The sequence below is a fragment of the Sturnira hondurensis genome, unplaced genomic scaffold (genome assembly GCF_014824575.4).
Source record: "Sturnira hondurensis isolate 20B ecotype Veracruz unplaced genomic scaffold, ASM1482457v3 Scaffold0023817, whole genome shotgun sequence".
In the NCBI taxonomy this organism is placed as follows: domain Eukaryota; kingdom Metazoa; phylum Chordata; class Mammalia; order Chiroptera; family Phyllostomidae; genus Sturnira; species Sturnira hondurensis.
The window spans coordinates 2,164,133-2,180,767 of record NW_028096448.1 but is presented as its reverse complement, the minus strand read 5'-3'; the positions used below and the strand labels follow the sequence as shown (position 1 = coordinate 2,180,767).

General features: G+C 41.7%; 1 protein-coding gene across 1 annotated transcript in view; it reads right to left on the bottom strand.

The window, feature by feature from the left end:
- The window catches only part of PHACTR1 (phosphatase and actin regulator 1), a 300,114-nt gene extending 286,971 nt beyond the window's left edge, over positions 1-13,143 (bottom strand). Inside the window, exon 1 of the mRNA XM_037037890.1 lies at positions 13,045-13,143. The gene's annotated coding sequence lies outside the window, so the exon portion shown is untranslated. The remainder of the gene's footprint in view (positions 1-13,044) is intronic.
- Positions 13,144-16,635: the final 3,492 nt, after the last annotated feature.

Here is a 16,635-nt window from a genome sequence, read left to right as displayed (position 1 = left end):
TTCCTGTTTGTGCCATGACCTGGGATTGAACCCACAACCTGGGCATATGGGGATGACACTCTAACACACTGAACTACCAGGCCAGAGCCTTACCTGGTTTTTTTTTTATGTTTGTAGTCATTTTCTATTCTATTGCTATGGCTTATTTCCTTATTGAAAACCCATCTACTCTAAAACATCTGATAAATCAGCAAAAGCTGGAAACAATCTCTGGCTATTAGAACTATAAAACCCACCCCAATGATTGCTATTGATTAGATTTTAGGCATTGTTCCCTCAGATAGATTCAAATGTGGTTTACCTTGATTTAAGAGGAAAATTTCACTAAGCAAACAGACATCCATGAGTTTATTGGTCATCACTTTACAATTCTACACCAGCCTTTCTTTTCTCAAAAATAAAAAGCTAGGTCTACTAAAACGTACCTCTGAGGGCAACTGAGTTTTATTAGTCAGAACTTCCAGTATTACACTGAACTGATATTTTAAGGATGCATTTTAAAGTCATGATTTTTTAAGAATGCATAAATTTAAAAGCTCCCCAACTCACTCTTCCTCCCCAAACTCTCCAACTCTAAAACTCTAGTCTCAGTGTTGAGCTTGGTATTCTGGAGATGAATTTGAAAGGACCCAAAGTCCAAGGGGTTTCGTCAGCTCCCTAGTTCAGGGAGGATCATCCTATCCTGCTTCTCTCCACCCTACACAGGTATGCTCAGTAACCTGCGGGTCAGACTCATTTCCTTTTGCTAACCCCCGGCTTCTTGTTGGTCTGTTGTAACCACAACTGGATGGGCCTGCCTAAAGTTGTCACAGTGGGAATGGGTTCCTCAGAGGTAAAGTTGAGCAGGAAGTTTTTAAATGCAGCAGTGGTGGTTGTTGTAAGCCACAACATGGCCATGCCTAAGTCTGTGAGAACATCTGAAGTTCAATATTGAAGAGAACACCGATAAAAGTGCGACATACAAAGAGGTCAAGAGAGGAGTTCTAGGCTACTGTTGGGGTGAAGATGAAATTAGAAAAAGGTGATCCTAAATCATCTCCTCCATCTCTGGTTGGTTTGTACTGCTCACCCAGGCACGTGAGTGGGTGAAGTTCACTCCAAGGGACAAGGCAGAACATAGAGGGGCTCAAAATAGTGTACTGAACTACAGAACAAGAACCATCTCTTCATGGCTGTCCCGGACATAGCAGTTCTAGTACTGATTTATTCTACCAATAGTTACTACACAGTTGCAACTCATGGAGATATGGTTAAGAAGATAATTTTTGCATTAGTGTTTTTGTCAGTGTTACATTCATGGCCATGAATGAACCATAGCTTAAAATGGGAAACATTTATATGGCATCAGAATTTTTAATTCTTCAAAGTCTGTCATTATACTTCTGGCAAAAAAAATGGGCTGGATAAGAATGGCTCTTTGGTGGATTAAATTTAACTTCTAAAATAGTGCTGTGCATTTAAGTGGATTAAGAAAGCTACTTCCTTTGGATTTGATATAATACCACGATACAGTTATTAAACAAATTGAGTCTGCATCCTCCTGCCACAACGAACAGGGACACAGCCTGTTCTGTGTGGTTACAGTTTTATCATCAGATATTAGGAATGACCTTAAGAAGTAACTACAATTATTGGCTAATTATTGTGAGAAAGAGAAGTTCAGATCCAACTAGGCTAAAACTGACATAATTGTATTTGGCAGGCATTCTCTGATGTTTAAGTGCACAACATTTAATTACCCCAAGTACAGATAGCACATTCAGCTACTTAGGGGTGCACTTTGCAGGTGACTCATCCAAGAAGGTCCATCACGGTGCAGTTATAAGTAGACTCAGAAGTTCCACAGAAATAGTACTATACTTACTTACGCTACAGACAAGTAGATTATAACATCTGCTCTTAAAGCAGATGTTAAAATATTAACTTTTAAAAATATTTTTTAATTTATTTTTAGACAGAGGGGAAGGGAAGGAGAAAAGGACGGAGAGAAATATCAATGTGTGGTTGCTTCTCACACAGCCCCTACTGGGGAGGGGACCTGGTCTGCAATCCAGGCATGTGCTCTGACTGGGAATCTAACCAGCAACTTTTTGGTTTACAGGCCAGTGCTCAATCCACTGAGCTACACCAGCCACGGCTGCTCTTAACATTTTTAAGATCATTTTTTCTCTTGATGTTTATTTTGTGTCTCAGAACTTGAACATATTAAACATTTTTTGACTGTCAGTGTTGGTTTACCCATGCTTATATCTGTAGCTCACCTATGTGAGTAAATAGGGAGACCCTCAGTAGAGGTGAGAATACAAAATAGGTTGCCAAATTATCATAGCTTAATGTCAACTCTGCCCTCAGTCAGCACATCTGGAATCTAAAGCATTTGCTCCTTTCTTTTATCAGCAACATAGAAAAAGGCACTTAAGCCTCTTATTAAAGAAGTATGAATTTGCTGCAAGTGAGATGTGATTTTTGAGAGAGGCAGCCTAAAAATATTCACTCCACTTTCACGGGTCAGAGGTTCTGAATGCTGGCTGCACAATAAACTGCACCTGGGAGCTTTAAAACAATCTATGCCCCAGTCCCATCAGACCATTTGATTTAGAGGTTTTTTAAAGGACTACTTAGTTACTTTCAGAGAGAGGGGAGGGAGGGAGAAAAAGGGGGAGAAACACTGATGTGTGAGAGAAACATGGATCAGTTGCCTCTTGCACACCTCAACTGGGGACCTGGCCTGCAACCCAGACATGTGCCCTGGCTGGGAATTGAACTGGTGACCTTTTGGTTTGCAGGCCGGTGCTCAATCCACTGAGCCACACCAGCCAGGGCTAGAATTTTTTTAAAGGTTTCTGGGGTTCTGAACCTCTATTTTAGAACCTTGCTTTTTCAAGTGGGGTTCCTGAACCAGGAGCATTAGCATCACTTTGGAGATTTTTAGCAATGACCTTGAGTCCTGGGTGGGTGGCTCAGTTGGTTAGAGCATTGTCCTGATATGCCAAGGTTTCAGATTTGATCCCTGGCCAGGTCACATGCGAGAATCAACCAATGAAGGCATAAATAAGTGGAAGAACAAATTAATATTTTCTCTTTCTCTTCTTTCTTTCTCTCTCCCCCTTTACTCTGTCTCTTAATCAATTAAAAAGAAATGAACTTGAGCCCTACTACAGACCTGCTGAATCACAACCTGCATATTAACAAGATTCTCAGGCGATTCTAATGCATTTGAAGGTTTACAAATCACTTTTTAAAGAAGGCTCTATAAGCTCTTTGTTTGTATTGTCAGATTATCAAAAAGCAGCACACCCTGCCAAAATGCCTTCACTGAGCTCCAGTTCATGATTTGCCCGAGGATCAGAACAGTCCATTTGTGTCAGTTATACAATTCTTATCAAAGACATTTTCCCATTGTACACCCAATATTCCTTATGCAAGAATCCAAGCAATAAAAGATCTTTAACGTTTTAATGAAAGAACAATCTCATGTCACTAGATGAGTTTAGTCACTCCTTTTATATAAGTTTAAAGTCTGTAGATAGCCTAATTCATGAAAGTCTCTAAAAATTATAGGTGTTGTTGCCCTGGCTTAGTGGCTCTGTTGGTTGGAGCATCGTCCCATGCACCAAAAGGCTGAGGGTTCAATTCCCAGCCAGGGCACATATTTAGGTTGTGCATTCAGTACCCCCAGTTGGGACGCTTACATTAGGCAACCAATTGATGTTTCTCTGTCTCTTTCATCTTCTCTCTTTCTCTCTCCCTCTTCCCCTGACAAAGTCAATAAACATATCCTCAAGTGAGGATTAAAAACTTGTTTGACAATAAAAATGAAAACTAAGGGTGTTCTATATTCATTGGCCTAGTGGTGCTCCTATTTCTTAAATTAAATCTTTGTGGCAGACTCAGATTTATGCAATAATCCTAATAATTATGTGAACTACTTCATTTCTTGGCCATGAATAATGGTCCTCGGGAATTTTGAGAGATGGTATCTTTTCTCAATCATTGAAACACATCTCCAGGTAACCCTTAGCAGATGTGCCTGGGACGGTCTCAACTTACACCTGTGCTTTGGCGGCCACCTCCCTGGCCACTCAACTGCAGCAACCGGTAGTAAGGGTGTGGGTAGTCGTTTTCCGAGTGGGGTCCTTGTACCAGCAACATCAGCTGGGAATGTGTTAGAAATACAAGTTTCAGGTCATACCCAGCCCTACCTAATCCGAAATCAGGGGTAGGGTCTGCAGTATGTGTTTTAAGGAGCCCTCATGATTCTGAAATAAATTGGAATTTGAGAACTACTGGGAGCAGTAGGTGTGAAGGGGGCTCAGATAATTTTCATGTCTAACAATTTCCCAGGTGAAGCTAGTCAGAGAACTTGGAAAACTGCTGACAAAGAACAACGTGAGAGAAAGCAGCACAAACACTATTTTATTTAGTGCCATTTTAGACGTCTTTGGTTCTAAGAATTTTAGTTCATATTTTAAAAACCATCAAAAAGAAAAAGGAAAAATTTCCTACTCCCAGTGTCAATGGCTCTTCTGAAGCTGCTGTTTTCCAAGCTCATTCAAGAAATTATACCTTAGGTTTCTAAGGGCTAGGATACTAGTACTACACTAATATAATTTCAGTAGAGATATTATTTCCTGAAGTATCATTCAGCAAGTGGAATATTATGAATGCGGTCTGAAATTCTATGAAAGGGAATGAATGTAATTGGAAGTGATGGGAGCCAGCGGTCACCTCCCCCCCTTGGGTTATTTTTCCTGAAGGGTTTCTATTATTCTTGTGAGTGGAGGCAGACTCACAGCAGCGGTTCCCCAAAGGGACTATGAAGTCAGCTCTGTTGGATTTAGAAATCCCAGTGTCCAGGGCTCGGCCCCACACCCCAATCCGGAACCTCTGCTCAGGCATCTGTTAGCTCTTGGCAAAACAGGCTTCCTGTTTTCAAGACAATGTTTTAAAATGGCTCATCAAAGGTTTCTTGGATATAACTTAGTCCTTGCAAAGCAATATTTTCATGAGTGAACTATAAATAAATCAGAAACACATGGAACGACTTTCCTTCGGTTTTGCAAAGCACGCTTTGGACTTTACTCTGCCCGGAATATTTGAAAGGTAGTTTCTTGTGTTGGTTGAATCAAACGTGGCTTCACTTCTCTCGGTGTCCTTTTAAATACTCAAGCAGTTTAGGAAGAAGACAAAGATTTAACATTGTATTATGATTTGTTTTGTCCTTAGCCTTTGTTTCTAAGTTCCAGCTCTCTACACAAATGCAGACTTTTCTTCATCTGAGAGTTTCAGTTCCCTGTGAAGATACTACAGCCGCCAGCTGCATCACAACTCTCTCTTGGTTTCAAACAGGTCAAGAGGTTCCTGATTTATAAAGGAAGGATTTCAAATTTGAGTTATTGCAAAGAATAGAGGCTCCCTTGTAGGTGAACTCTCCCGTACTCACCTACAGAGATTAAGCCAACCGCTCTGGCAATTTCTAGCATTTGAACTCTGCAGGCAGAGGCATGTTGATGGAGTGTCAGGACTCTGGAGGGCATCTTCTGTGTGGTCAGGAGGCATGCTCACCCCGTAGACATCTTAGAGGAGCATTTTAGAATGAAGGAAGGAGCTCGAGAGTCTGATATAGGAGGTTTTTACTATTACATGTTGTTAACATGTTTTTGAACATAATAAACAGCTCTGGAACTTTTCAGACAAACTCCTGTCCCCAGGCATAGTAGGAGTGCTATGGGAATAATCCTAATACCTAAGTGTCAGGGGAATACATAATTTCTTAACCCATCTGGGAAATAGGCAAGTAAGTGTTAGCAATACACATTTGGGAAACTCAAAGAGAAACTTCGTATCTTTAAAATATAGTTCAAAGGTACTAGAAAAAGATACTTGATATCAGATAAGAAGCAAAATGAAGACCAAGTCTTTTTATGTCAGGTGATCCAAATCAAGTACATGAATAGCATAATCATACTTTTTTTCTGTTAAAGAGTGTGCCTGTAAAATAAACCACAGCTGTATTAATGTGAAATTCAAGGGTGGTTAGGAGAACAATTCCTTTAAGCAATATGTATTACATTCTAGAAAACTTTGAAATGATTAAGTTTTGTTATTGAACAGCACGCATAACACAACCTACCATGCCAATTTCTGCAGCTACCAAATAACTTTAACCACCCATTTGCCACATCAAAAACAAAACAGAAGAAAATGAAACAAAAAAACCAAGGTCTAGGAGAGAAGAACAACATTCCTGTGGGAGTGAAATATTTAAACAAAAACATAAAGGTAGGAAAGTATGTGCTGTAAGGAGAGAACAAGATAGGGTATCACTACAATTAATGCTTCTCTTCCTCCAAGATCTCAAACTCCCAAATTTCTCACTTTGATTGTAACCTCCAGGGTCACTCTACCTGGGATTAAATTCCTTGTTCTGTCGTTTACAAGTAGCGTCTCCATGAACAGGCCTATCTCATAGGGCTGATGTGAGGATTCAATGAGATTATTTAGCAAAAGCCCCTCCACAGCACAGTAAGAAAGTGAGTGCTCAAAACATAACAGCTGGCACTTCTGTCCTCTAGCCCCACCCTTATCCCTGCTGAACTTGTGGCTTACTCTTCCTGCAAACTTCCCGATTCCACCAGTTTATCACCTGGCTCCATACTGCTTCAGAGTCCTCCTGGACCCCTTCCTCCTCTCTGCCCTCCGTGCCTAAGTCCTGCTAATTCAATTTCCTAAGCCCCTTGCACTCTACTGCCTGGCCCCTATTCTTCACTGCCATCATCTGGTCCAGGCCCCTGTTCTGCCATTACTATGTCATTGCATTATAACACTCCAGGCTGGCAGACTGGGTTTCTGCCTGTGCAGCCTTGGGAGAAAGTTCCTCATCTCTCCCAGCTTTAGTTTACCTCCCTGTGAAAGGAAATAACTAGGCTATTCTCCATATTCACAGCCGCCCTGTTCTATGAAGTCATTGTGAACCAAATTAGTAAGCACTGAACCATCCATTGCTCCTATGGGAATATATAGAATTAGGTTCCTGTACATCAGATCACAATATTTTCATCAATTGATCGATTGAATCAATTGATCAATATCAATTGAAATTTATCAATTTCAACGGATCAATGTATACTTTGTCTAATGTGCATCTCTGCTTAAAGACAGCTTATTTAGTATACATGAGTGGCCCATTACCCTTGAACTCACAGTCAACAGTGCTTTAACTCAGGCCTGAATGAAGCTTATCTCACACATACTTTTTCCGTAAAGCACACCACAGCCTTCCTGTGCAGGGGAACACTAGGTAGCAATCCAGCACTACACCTGGGGAGGATCTTAAACAGCAAAATCACCACCAACAAGCAAAAAACCCTGGTAAACATGAGACTAAATAGAGTGCAAAATATGTACTTGTTTATAGGATGAGAGCTGAAACAAGAGGCAGGTTTTTTTGGGGGGTGCGTGGGAGGCAAGTCATGAACCTGCAAACCAGGGTGAAATAATACAGTCCCTGACATATTGCAAACTACATCACAGTTTTTTTCCCAAAGTCTCTTTTTACTATCCCAAACAAGAGCTTCCGACACTTGGGGAGAGCATTCTGTGCAAATAGCTTGAAGTTTGGGCAAACTAATTTAGCCCAATAACCCATCACACCGCCTGCCTCTGACATGGACCCTGGTTTAGCACAGGAGGCAAACACAAGGCCCGAATCTGGCCCTCCACCTTGTTTTATCCAGCCCGGTACTTTGTTTCTACCTGGTGGCAGCACTGATATCTTGCTTAACTGTTAAGGACTAGTTACATTTATACAGTCCTAAAATTACATTCGGCCCTTTGAAGGCAACCACGAGGCTGGTGTGGCCCGCAGTGAAAATGAGTTTGACACCCTAAGGGGAAAACCATCTGCCAAGTAATGGAGCGTGTTCTCCTCTGTAGTGAAACTGCACCAGAAGGACCAGGAGGTAGGATCATGAGGCCTGGGGAACTGATTCTTTCCTCCTGTTCGTCGGAGGCATATCTTATTTGTGATGAAAAAGGGCATGACTGGGTATTTTAAAGGTAGTAAATGTGTGCTTCTTTTCCTCCCAATGTAGTTTTTTTACCACATCAGTTGTTTTAAAAAGAAAATCAAGGCACATATCTTAGCTTGCATGAGGTCCCCATGTTTCCTGTTTGGATCTAGCATCCAGACTGCTACGGGGAGCTGGGATGTCCCTACTGGAACTCGAAGGGTCCGCCTACAGGCACAACTGCAGCAGGGAGGGGCCGGGGAAGTGAGCAAGCATGCTAACCCTTCTCTATGTGCACGGGCATCACCTGCTCCTCCTGTTATCTTTCATGCCTTTCTCTTTTATGCCTTTCTCTTTCATGCCTTTCATGTCTGTGAATTTAGAATAGGTGCCTGTTCCCCTCTGCTTCCCGTATCTGTGGGGACATCTCAGCCATGAGTTGGGCCTTGTATCTCTTTCTCTGAAATCAAAGATCTGAAATTTAGAAAGATACATAAACATCACTTACAAATCGTGTTCCTCTCTGCCCAAAAATTTTGTTTCAGGAATAAATAAGTGTGTGTGTTCATGTGTGTACGTGTGTGTATTTCTGGTAACCGTGTTACTGAGTATCACTGTTCATACTGCATGAGAACAGGAGGAGTTTGGAACAGTCCGAAGACATGGTGAAAAGCATGTGTGGTCACACCAAACATGGCAGGGACCCAGATGATAGGGTCAGTCCTCCACTTCCTTTAAGAGACAGAGTATTGAAAGGAAGTAGGAACTTAGCCAATGAAACCCTTTTGACCTCCAAATCGTGTTAATTAAATCCATCCTTCAAGAACAGCTGTCACCAAGGAGATGCAACCTTGCTAAGGTTAGTCGGCTAATTCTTTGACAGAATGTCCAGGTAAAAGTTAAAAAAAAAACCAAGTTCCTCACTTCCCCTCTTAGTTGAAATATGCCAGGAAGCCAAGTTTCTCCTGAATCTCGGGCCAGGCCTATCAGGCCACCTTCAGTGGTGTCTCCCCATGGCAGTTTGGCAATATCATTTTTTCCAGACCCAATACATTTCTAAAACAAGAATGTATTTTTTATTTAATGAGTTTAATAGATAGGAGGTATGTGCTGGATTGCACTTTCCTAAAATTCTTATGTTGAAGCCACTACCCCTAGTCCCTTAAAATATGACAGTATTTAAAGATAGGGCCTATAAGAAGGTAATCGAAGTTAAACAAGGTCTGATGATGGGGCCCTAATCCAATAGGACTGTGTTTTTATAACAAGAAGAAGAGACACCAGGGATGTGCACACACAGAGGAAAGAGTACCTGAAGACACAGAGAAATGCAAGCCAATGAAAGAGACCACAGGGGGAACTAACTCTGCAGACACCTTGACCTTGGACTTCCAGGCTCCAGAGCCATGAGAAAATAAATTTCTGCTCTTTAAGGCCCCAGCTCATGGTGTTTCATTATAGTAGCCCTAGCAAATGAATACACTAGGTATTGGTTATTCATTAGCTATGACTTATCCAAAATGATTTTCATCCCTATCATGAAGAAAAAAATTGTTTCTTAGTAATACACACATTCTTTCTTGCCTTTGGGGGGGTCAATTTCCTTTAATTTTGTGTAGTTATTAATGCCTGCTTGACAGTTCCAGGTGCAGGTCATGTTCCCCACATTGTTGAGGGGCATAATCTAAGGTTCTTGTTGTTGCTTCAGTTTTGACACAGTATCTCATTTGTTCCTTTCACTAATCCTGGGATCAGGGTGAGAGTTATTTTAATCATTTTATAAATGAGGAAATGAACCCAACTGAATCATTTGCCCAGGGAAGAACACTGAACTTATAGCTAAAACTTTCATTCCCACTCTCCCTGCTGTTTCTCCTTTCTTTCCTTTCTCTTTCTCCTTAGCTTTATCATACATATTTCCAAATTTAGGGTGTCTTTGCATTTCCAAATTCGCTTCTTTATTCTTGAATTGTGTGTCTTTTCCCCCCCTACAATTTTCAGAGGGTTTCTTTCCTGTTTCTCATACCTTTAGCCTTTGGTGCTCTCTTTGTGGTGGGTTTCTTAGAAGAAGGCACTACACTATTTGTCAGTCTGCCATTGGATGACCAATCCCAGGAAGGGCTTTTGATTCAGTTTCCTTGATAAGCCTACGCTCTACCTGGAAAACCTTTCATGAAATTTCTCTCTTAGCCTCTGCCCTGTAACTGAGGATTCTGCAGAAAGGAGGCTACATTACTGATAGAGTGATGTAGAAGTAAAGGCCTTTTGACATTTTTGCTTGTTAGGTTAATTATACGAGTGTCTTCCACTTTATAGTAGAGCAGATCCTCAAATAACATAGTTTAATTCAACATCATTTCATTATAACATTGATGAGATGCTGTAGGAACTTAATTCTTGTTTATATCAATAAGCCTGTGGTAAAACTGGCTTTGTTATATGCTGTTTTGCTTAAAGTTTCAGAATCTATGGACGATGTCAAGTGAGGACTTAGTGTTTATGGCAAGGAGTTTGCTCTATGGGATGAATTAAGTCGTCATGTTAGGAAACTACAAGGAGAAAATAAAAATGCAGTCCTTAGGGGGCTAGGCAAAGATAGCAGACACTATGTTGTCCCAGTGGAAGCTTGGAACTGGGTGTCATGACCACACTCACCCGTCGGCATGAGCTGGCCAAGTGGGCAAACCAACACCTGCAGCTTGAGCCCAGAAGATTCAGGGCCACAACTTATAGCAGGGCTGAAGTGGGAAAACCAAGCCTGCCAAACCAAGACTACATCCATGGGAAGATGTCTGAGGCTCTTGGGAGACAAGAGCTTTTGTTGGGCCAGCCCTGGTGTGGTTCCCTGGCAGGGTCAACAGGAGCAGCACGATCCAAGAGTTAGGGGGCAGAGTCTTAAGACCCGTGTCCCCAACCTGCTGCTGCTACTGATGTCTTGTGGCTTCAACCAGGTCAATGACCTCTTCCATCCAAAATATAGGGACAATGATGTCTCCTCATAAAGAATAACACAGATGCTCATGACTTAATTTCAGGACACTTTGAAGATCACATATGTTGATCTGAATTTGCACAACTTATTTTTTACCTTCTGGTAGAGTAAAAGGAAAATAAGTGACTGGTGTTTCAAGTATTCTGTGGTCACGGGGTCCCATAAATAACAATAATAATAATAGCAGGTACATTTATTAGGTGCTAGTTATACCAGATACTGTACTATGTGCTGTTCTAATCATACAGTATTTTATTTACTTCCTATACAATCTATCAGGACAGTACTGTTACTATCTAATTTTATAGATAAAGAAACTGAACCTCAGAAAGATCAGGAAACTTGCCTCTAGTGTCACTCATTGACTAGGTGGCAGAATGGAAATGCAAACTCAAGTCAGTTGAATATAAAAATTTGTGCTTTTAACCAAGGTATCTGTATTTCTATGAGGACTGGATTTACACAATTTGTCTTATTTCATATCTGCTGACCAGTTGTCCCACAAATTATCAAAATGCCCCAGAAATGGACATCTAAACAATTGCATTTTCCAAGACTGTCCCTCAGACGGAAAGTAATGCAAGAATCCTTTGTAAGATCACAAGCCCTGGTTCTTGGGGTGGACAATGTGGGGCGCATGATTTAGGAAGATCACTGCACTTCAGAGAATGGGAGTACAAGGCAGTGTACTCCACACTATTCAGAGCATCTGCTATCTCTGTGATTTAGAAGGTACTGATGGATCTTGCAGTGTATGGTGGTCAGTCTTAAGAATCTCAGACCTCATCACATTACTGAAGTGTGGAAATGCTGCTTTCCAGGGAGTTTCAATGGATGGAAATCTGGATAAAAGGGATTCATTGTGCAGGTATCATTTAAGCAGTGCTTTCTGAAGGGATTTCATGGCCTGCAAAAGGGGCTCCATAAGCTGTTCTCTAATATTATGGATATTTATAATTTACTGAAATATTTGAAATATACTATTTCAAATGTGTGCTTTAATTAGTCACCTCATTATGCCATGCTTTGTAGCTTCATGGACATTGTTTAGTTTTGTTTGTTGAGCATCAGAAGAGATGAGGATGATGAGGCCACAGTAGACTTTTCAATTTCCCAATGTGGTCCATGCTTTCAAAGACAAGAACCACTGACTCAAGATCATTTTTATTTTAATATCCAAATATCCCCTGCAGTGATAATTGTGCCACTCTACAGAGCTGTTTATATGAGGCATATTGAACTCATGTAATTCACTCCAAAATGGGAATAAGGCAGGGAAGGAGTAAGGGGCAGTGAACCCTTGACTGTCTCATTCTAGGCCAATTTCTAGTACCAGTATATTTTGTTAAGAGCACCTCATGTGGCCAAAAAGGAATAGCAACTAAAATGAACTCTTGCAAACTAAAGCCCTGCCTATTTCTCAGGTTGTCTAGGAGTCCGTTAAAAAAAAAGAGACCCATTGCAGCATTTCTTACTCATGCCCAGTGAGCTGTTAACAGCTCCCACATTGACTTTTGTCTCCATGCTGAATTTTATCTTAAAACGCTACAGCCCGAGATGGAATCCCACCAAACCTATTCCTTTATTTAATCCTTTCATTTTCCAGTTATCTTTCTTTATATTTTAAATAATCAAGAACTTCTCCCCATGCCCACCTCCTCCAGAACATCAATTGCTGATTTAATTTTTTTCTTCCTGCCTCTTTAAGTCAGAAACTTCCGGAGGTTGCTCAGCTACCTGCCTCAGTGGGTGTCCAGGACTCCCAGCAAGTCTCCATTGCAGTGAGATTTGCAAGTGAATCTTCTTGATCTGGAAAACATCACCATTTCCCTATCCGCCTCCTCAACTTCCAGGCATCTACGCGGCACTAGTGAATTCCGACACATCCTAGGGACCTACCCGAGGATTGTAAAAACAAACCCGCTAATGCTGGCAACCCCGTAAAGGAAAAATTCCCTAGAACAAACAAAATGTAAAACCAATACAAATCCAATGAACAAATACACAAAAAGCGATAAAATTATTGAAGTCTCAAATGCCTACCTTACAGATTTCCCAAAGCTCTTTTGGCTCCCTGGCTCTGTTTCCTGGCTCTCCAAACACTGCTTTCTTAGACTGAGCAACAGTCTCCTCAAGTGTAGGCTCTGAAATACACATGCTACACACGCCCATACAGCCCTCGGTGCCAGGCAGCCCCTGCGCCTCCCTTCCCGCCCCAGCCAGCCCGTGCCAATTCCGACTGCTGCCAGCTCCTACGCGGGATGGAGTGGGGCAGGGAAGGGGTCAACAACTCATCATGGACTGGGTGGCCACCCATCTAGGCAGGAAGGGTCCATTTGTCCCTTTCCTAACCTGGATCCCCCATTTCAGATGGTTTTTCCAGGCTCATTTAGATCCCAGAACAAGTTGGCAGACTCCTGCTGGCCCTCCCTGCACGCACCCAGACCACTCCCGGGCAGCAGCCCCCAGCCTGCGAAAACGGACCCCTGCTTACCTCCACAAAACCTCAGTTCTTAAAAGTCTGGCTGGAGTCCCCAAGGAGTCACGCGTTTTACTTGACCTTGGAGGCAATCAGATTCGGAAGAAGGGAACATTTTCGAGATGAAACAGAAAGTAAGCCGATGATCCAAACCAGACCCCCGACCTGCACTTGGCCCTCCGTAGCCTCTGCAAGTCCTCAGACTCCTCTGAGTCTGCCAACCCGCCCTCCAGCTGCTTCAGCGTAGAGCGAAGTCAGAGGAAACTGCAGCTTGGAAGTACCTAACTCAAAGCCTGGGTTGCTTTTTCTTCTTTCCTTCCTTCCTTTCTTTTTTCCTTTTTCTTTTTGGAGTATTTGTTGAGCTTTTTAACATGCAGTTTGTCTCCTTCTGCAGGGAATTACTCAGTGAGCCCGTCACCTGACTCACAGCAGCTCCATTATATAATTCAAACTGTGCTATTTGAGTTCTGATCAGAAAGCCACACTCCCCTCCTCCCTTCCCCATCCACCTCCCCCTCTGCCTGAGGGAAGGGAGAAGCAGAAAGGGGGACACTCAAACATAAACAAAAACAAAAGAAACACAAACAATGACAACCTTTCTTGAAACTTGGTGGGGAAGTCTTGAGTTTTTGCAGTGTATTTTCATTTCCCTTTGGTTTGATTCTTTTGGGGTTGAGGACCTCTTAAATACTAGTGCTGAATTAGCAGGGGTTTCTCAAGATGTAACATCTCATGATGTAACTGTAGCAGTTACTTGATTTTCTTTTAGGGCGGCTGTCCATAGGTTAGACAAATCACTGAACGAATTTCCAAACAGTAGTTTGCATCATTAGTTGAAAAGCCTCACATTGATTTACAAACACATGTGCCAACAAAATCTAACACATAGACTATTTATTATTTTTGCCACACATCTAAGTACTGTGAAATGCCAAAAGGGTAGTTTGGGCGGAGGGCTTTAGCCAACCCCTCTACTCTGACCTTGATCCCCATTAACCCTCTTCAACTACCTCAAGCAAGCATAACACCCAACTAAAAACTGCATACCTGCTATGCAAACACCTCTTAAAGGCCAAGCCTCCAGCCTGTAACTTAAGCACATTGAAATCCCTAAGGCCAATCCATGGGGATATTCTGAAGCCACCACTGTCTTGGGTGAAGGTAACAAGAATTAAGTCTCTCCCAATCTCACTGTCTCAGCTTCTGCCATCTCTGTCCGAATGATGTACATACTGAGGGGCAAGCATGTTAAAACAGCACTGACCCATGAGTGACAGGCCCTTGCAGGAACTTAGATGGCATAAATGAGGATAACGTTTAAAGCATTGTGAAACACGATGATTAGTATAAAAAATGCCAGCCAGCTCACTTTTCCATGTTAGAGCCTGGATGAACTGTATGCAGAGGGGGCTCCGGGGTCCCAGGGTCCCGGGATCCCGGGCTCCTAGCCAGTGGAGCCTTGTGCCTGAATATGGGAAGTGTCAAAGAAGACTGCTGAAGTCTGGGGGGACAAATGTTAATACTGATCAACCTTCTTTCCCTCCCCCTCCCCCCGTCTGACCTCCTTTTCTTTCTTCCGCATTCTCCACCCAGATATCCACCAAAGGAAACTACCTGGCTCTTCCTGCCTGTCTCCAGCATTGTAGGTAATATTAGGTGCCATTACTGCATCAACCTGTGTGACATTAGACTGATACAGAGCCCCCAGAATAACTTTTAAAATACTTTGTAACTATCCACATATCCCCCTGAAGGGATGCAAGATAGTTACTCTTCTCTTCATACCAAGCCAAGGAGGGGGTTGGTATGAAGAAAGCCAGCAAGACAGGCAAACATTAGAAGTCACATCTCCTACTCTCAGTGCTCTGCTTTGCAAAGGAAGACCCAGATACACATAAAAAATTATAAATGTGTAAACCTGACTGACAGACTGATGACTGTTTATATCTTTTCCTGCAGGTGTAGTGAACACAATAAGTTGTGGCAGTTGCTATAGCAACTACTTTCTCAATGAGATAAGGATAGTAGAAGATATTAGAAAACATCAGGTATTGAGACCTTTCTCAATAATAGGAAAAAAAGCAATAATATAAAATACAACCTTGGCCTATACAAAGTTATCAAGTACTGACATTGCAAAACTTAAATTTCCGAGACCAATAGAAACATAATGTGAGCCACACATATAATTTTAAATTTTTTGATAGTTGCATTAAAAAGAGAAAAAAAACCCTGGTGAAATTAATTTTGGTATTACATTCTATTTAATCCAACCTATCCAAAATATTTCCACATGTAATCAATGCAAAAATTATTAACAAACATTTCATGTGCTCAATAGCTTTATATGACTTCCACATTAAGTGGGCTGGCCTCAAACTATATTTGATCATTTTTGGTTTGAAAATTTTTTAGTATATTTGTCTATCTCTACTTGGAAGTTTTAGATAAATAAGTTGCATTCATTTGATTCTAGCCTTACTGCATAATTCAAGTGGCATTTTCTTGAATGGAGCAAGAAAATATCAAATAAGTTTAGAACTGAAATGGTATTAAAGATTCTACTCCTTTCACGCCACCAGAGAATTGTGAAGATTCAAAATAAATCTCTGGTTTGCAGCAAGTTCCTTCTGTGGGTTGCCCTAGTCACTCAAGTTATGGATCTCAGTTATGCTTGATTATAATTTCTACATACCCTCACTCTGCCTTCTCCTCAAAGTTCATCTGATAGACCACAAAGTCTTCTCAGGTCTACCTGTCACCCTTTCTCAAGACTCAGGGCCTCTCCTACAACCCAGATGATTGCAAGAACCCCATTGGGTCTCCCTGACTCTGCTGTCTACTTATTCAAGTTCATTCTCTATCCTGTCTTCAGTGTGAGCGTGCATTGAAAGTTGACATTTAATTATGTAGCTTCTCAGCTTAAAGCCTCTAATAGGAACATGCTGACTTTCAAATAAAACCCTCTGTCATGATCCGGTGGGCGTACTCTGGTGTAATCCACCAGGCAAGCCTGAAGAGGCCTCTGGGTCGCTTTCTGGCCCATCTCCTGGGTATGCATTTTTAAAAATGTACCCTGGTCTTTATACTTGACTGTGACATGATTTCCATGTCTTCACACCTTTGTTTAAAGTCTGCTTCTCCTGCCTGGAATG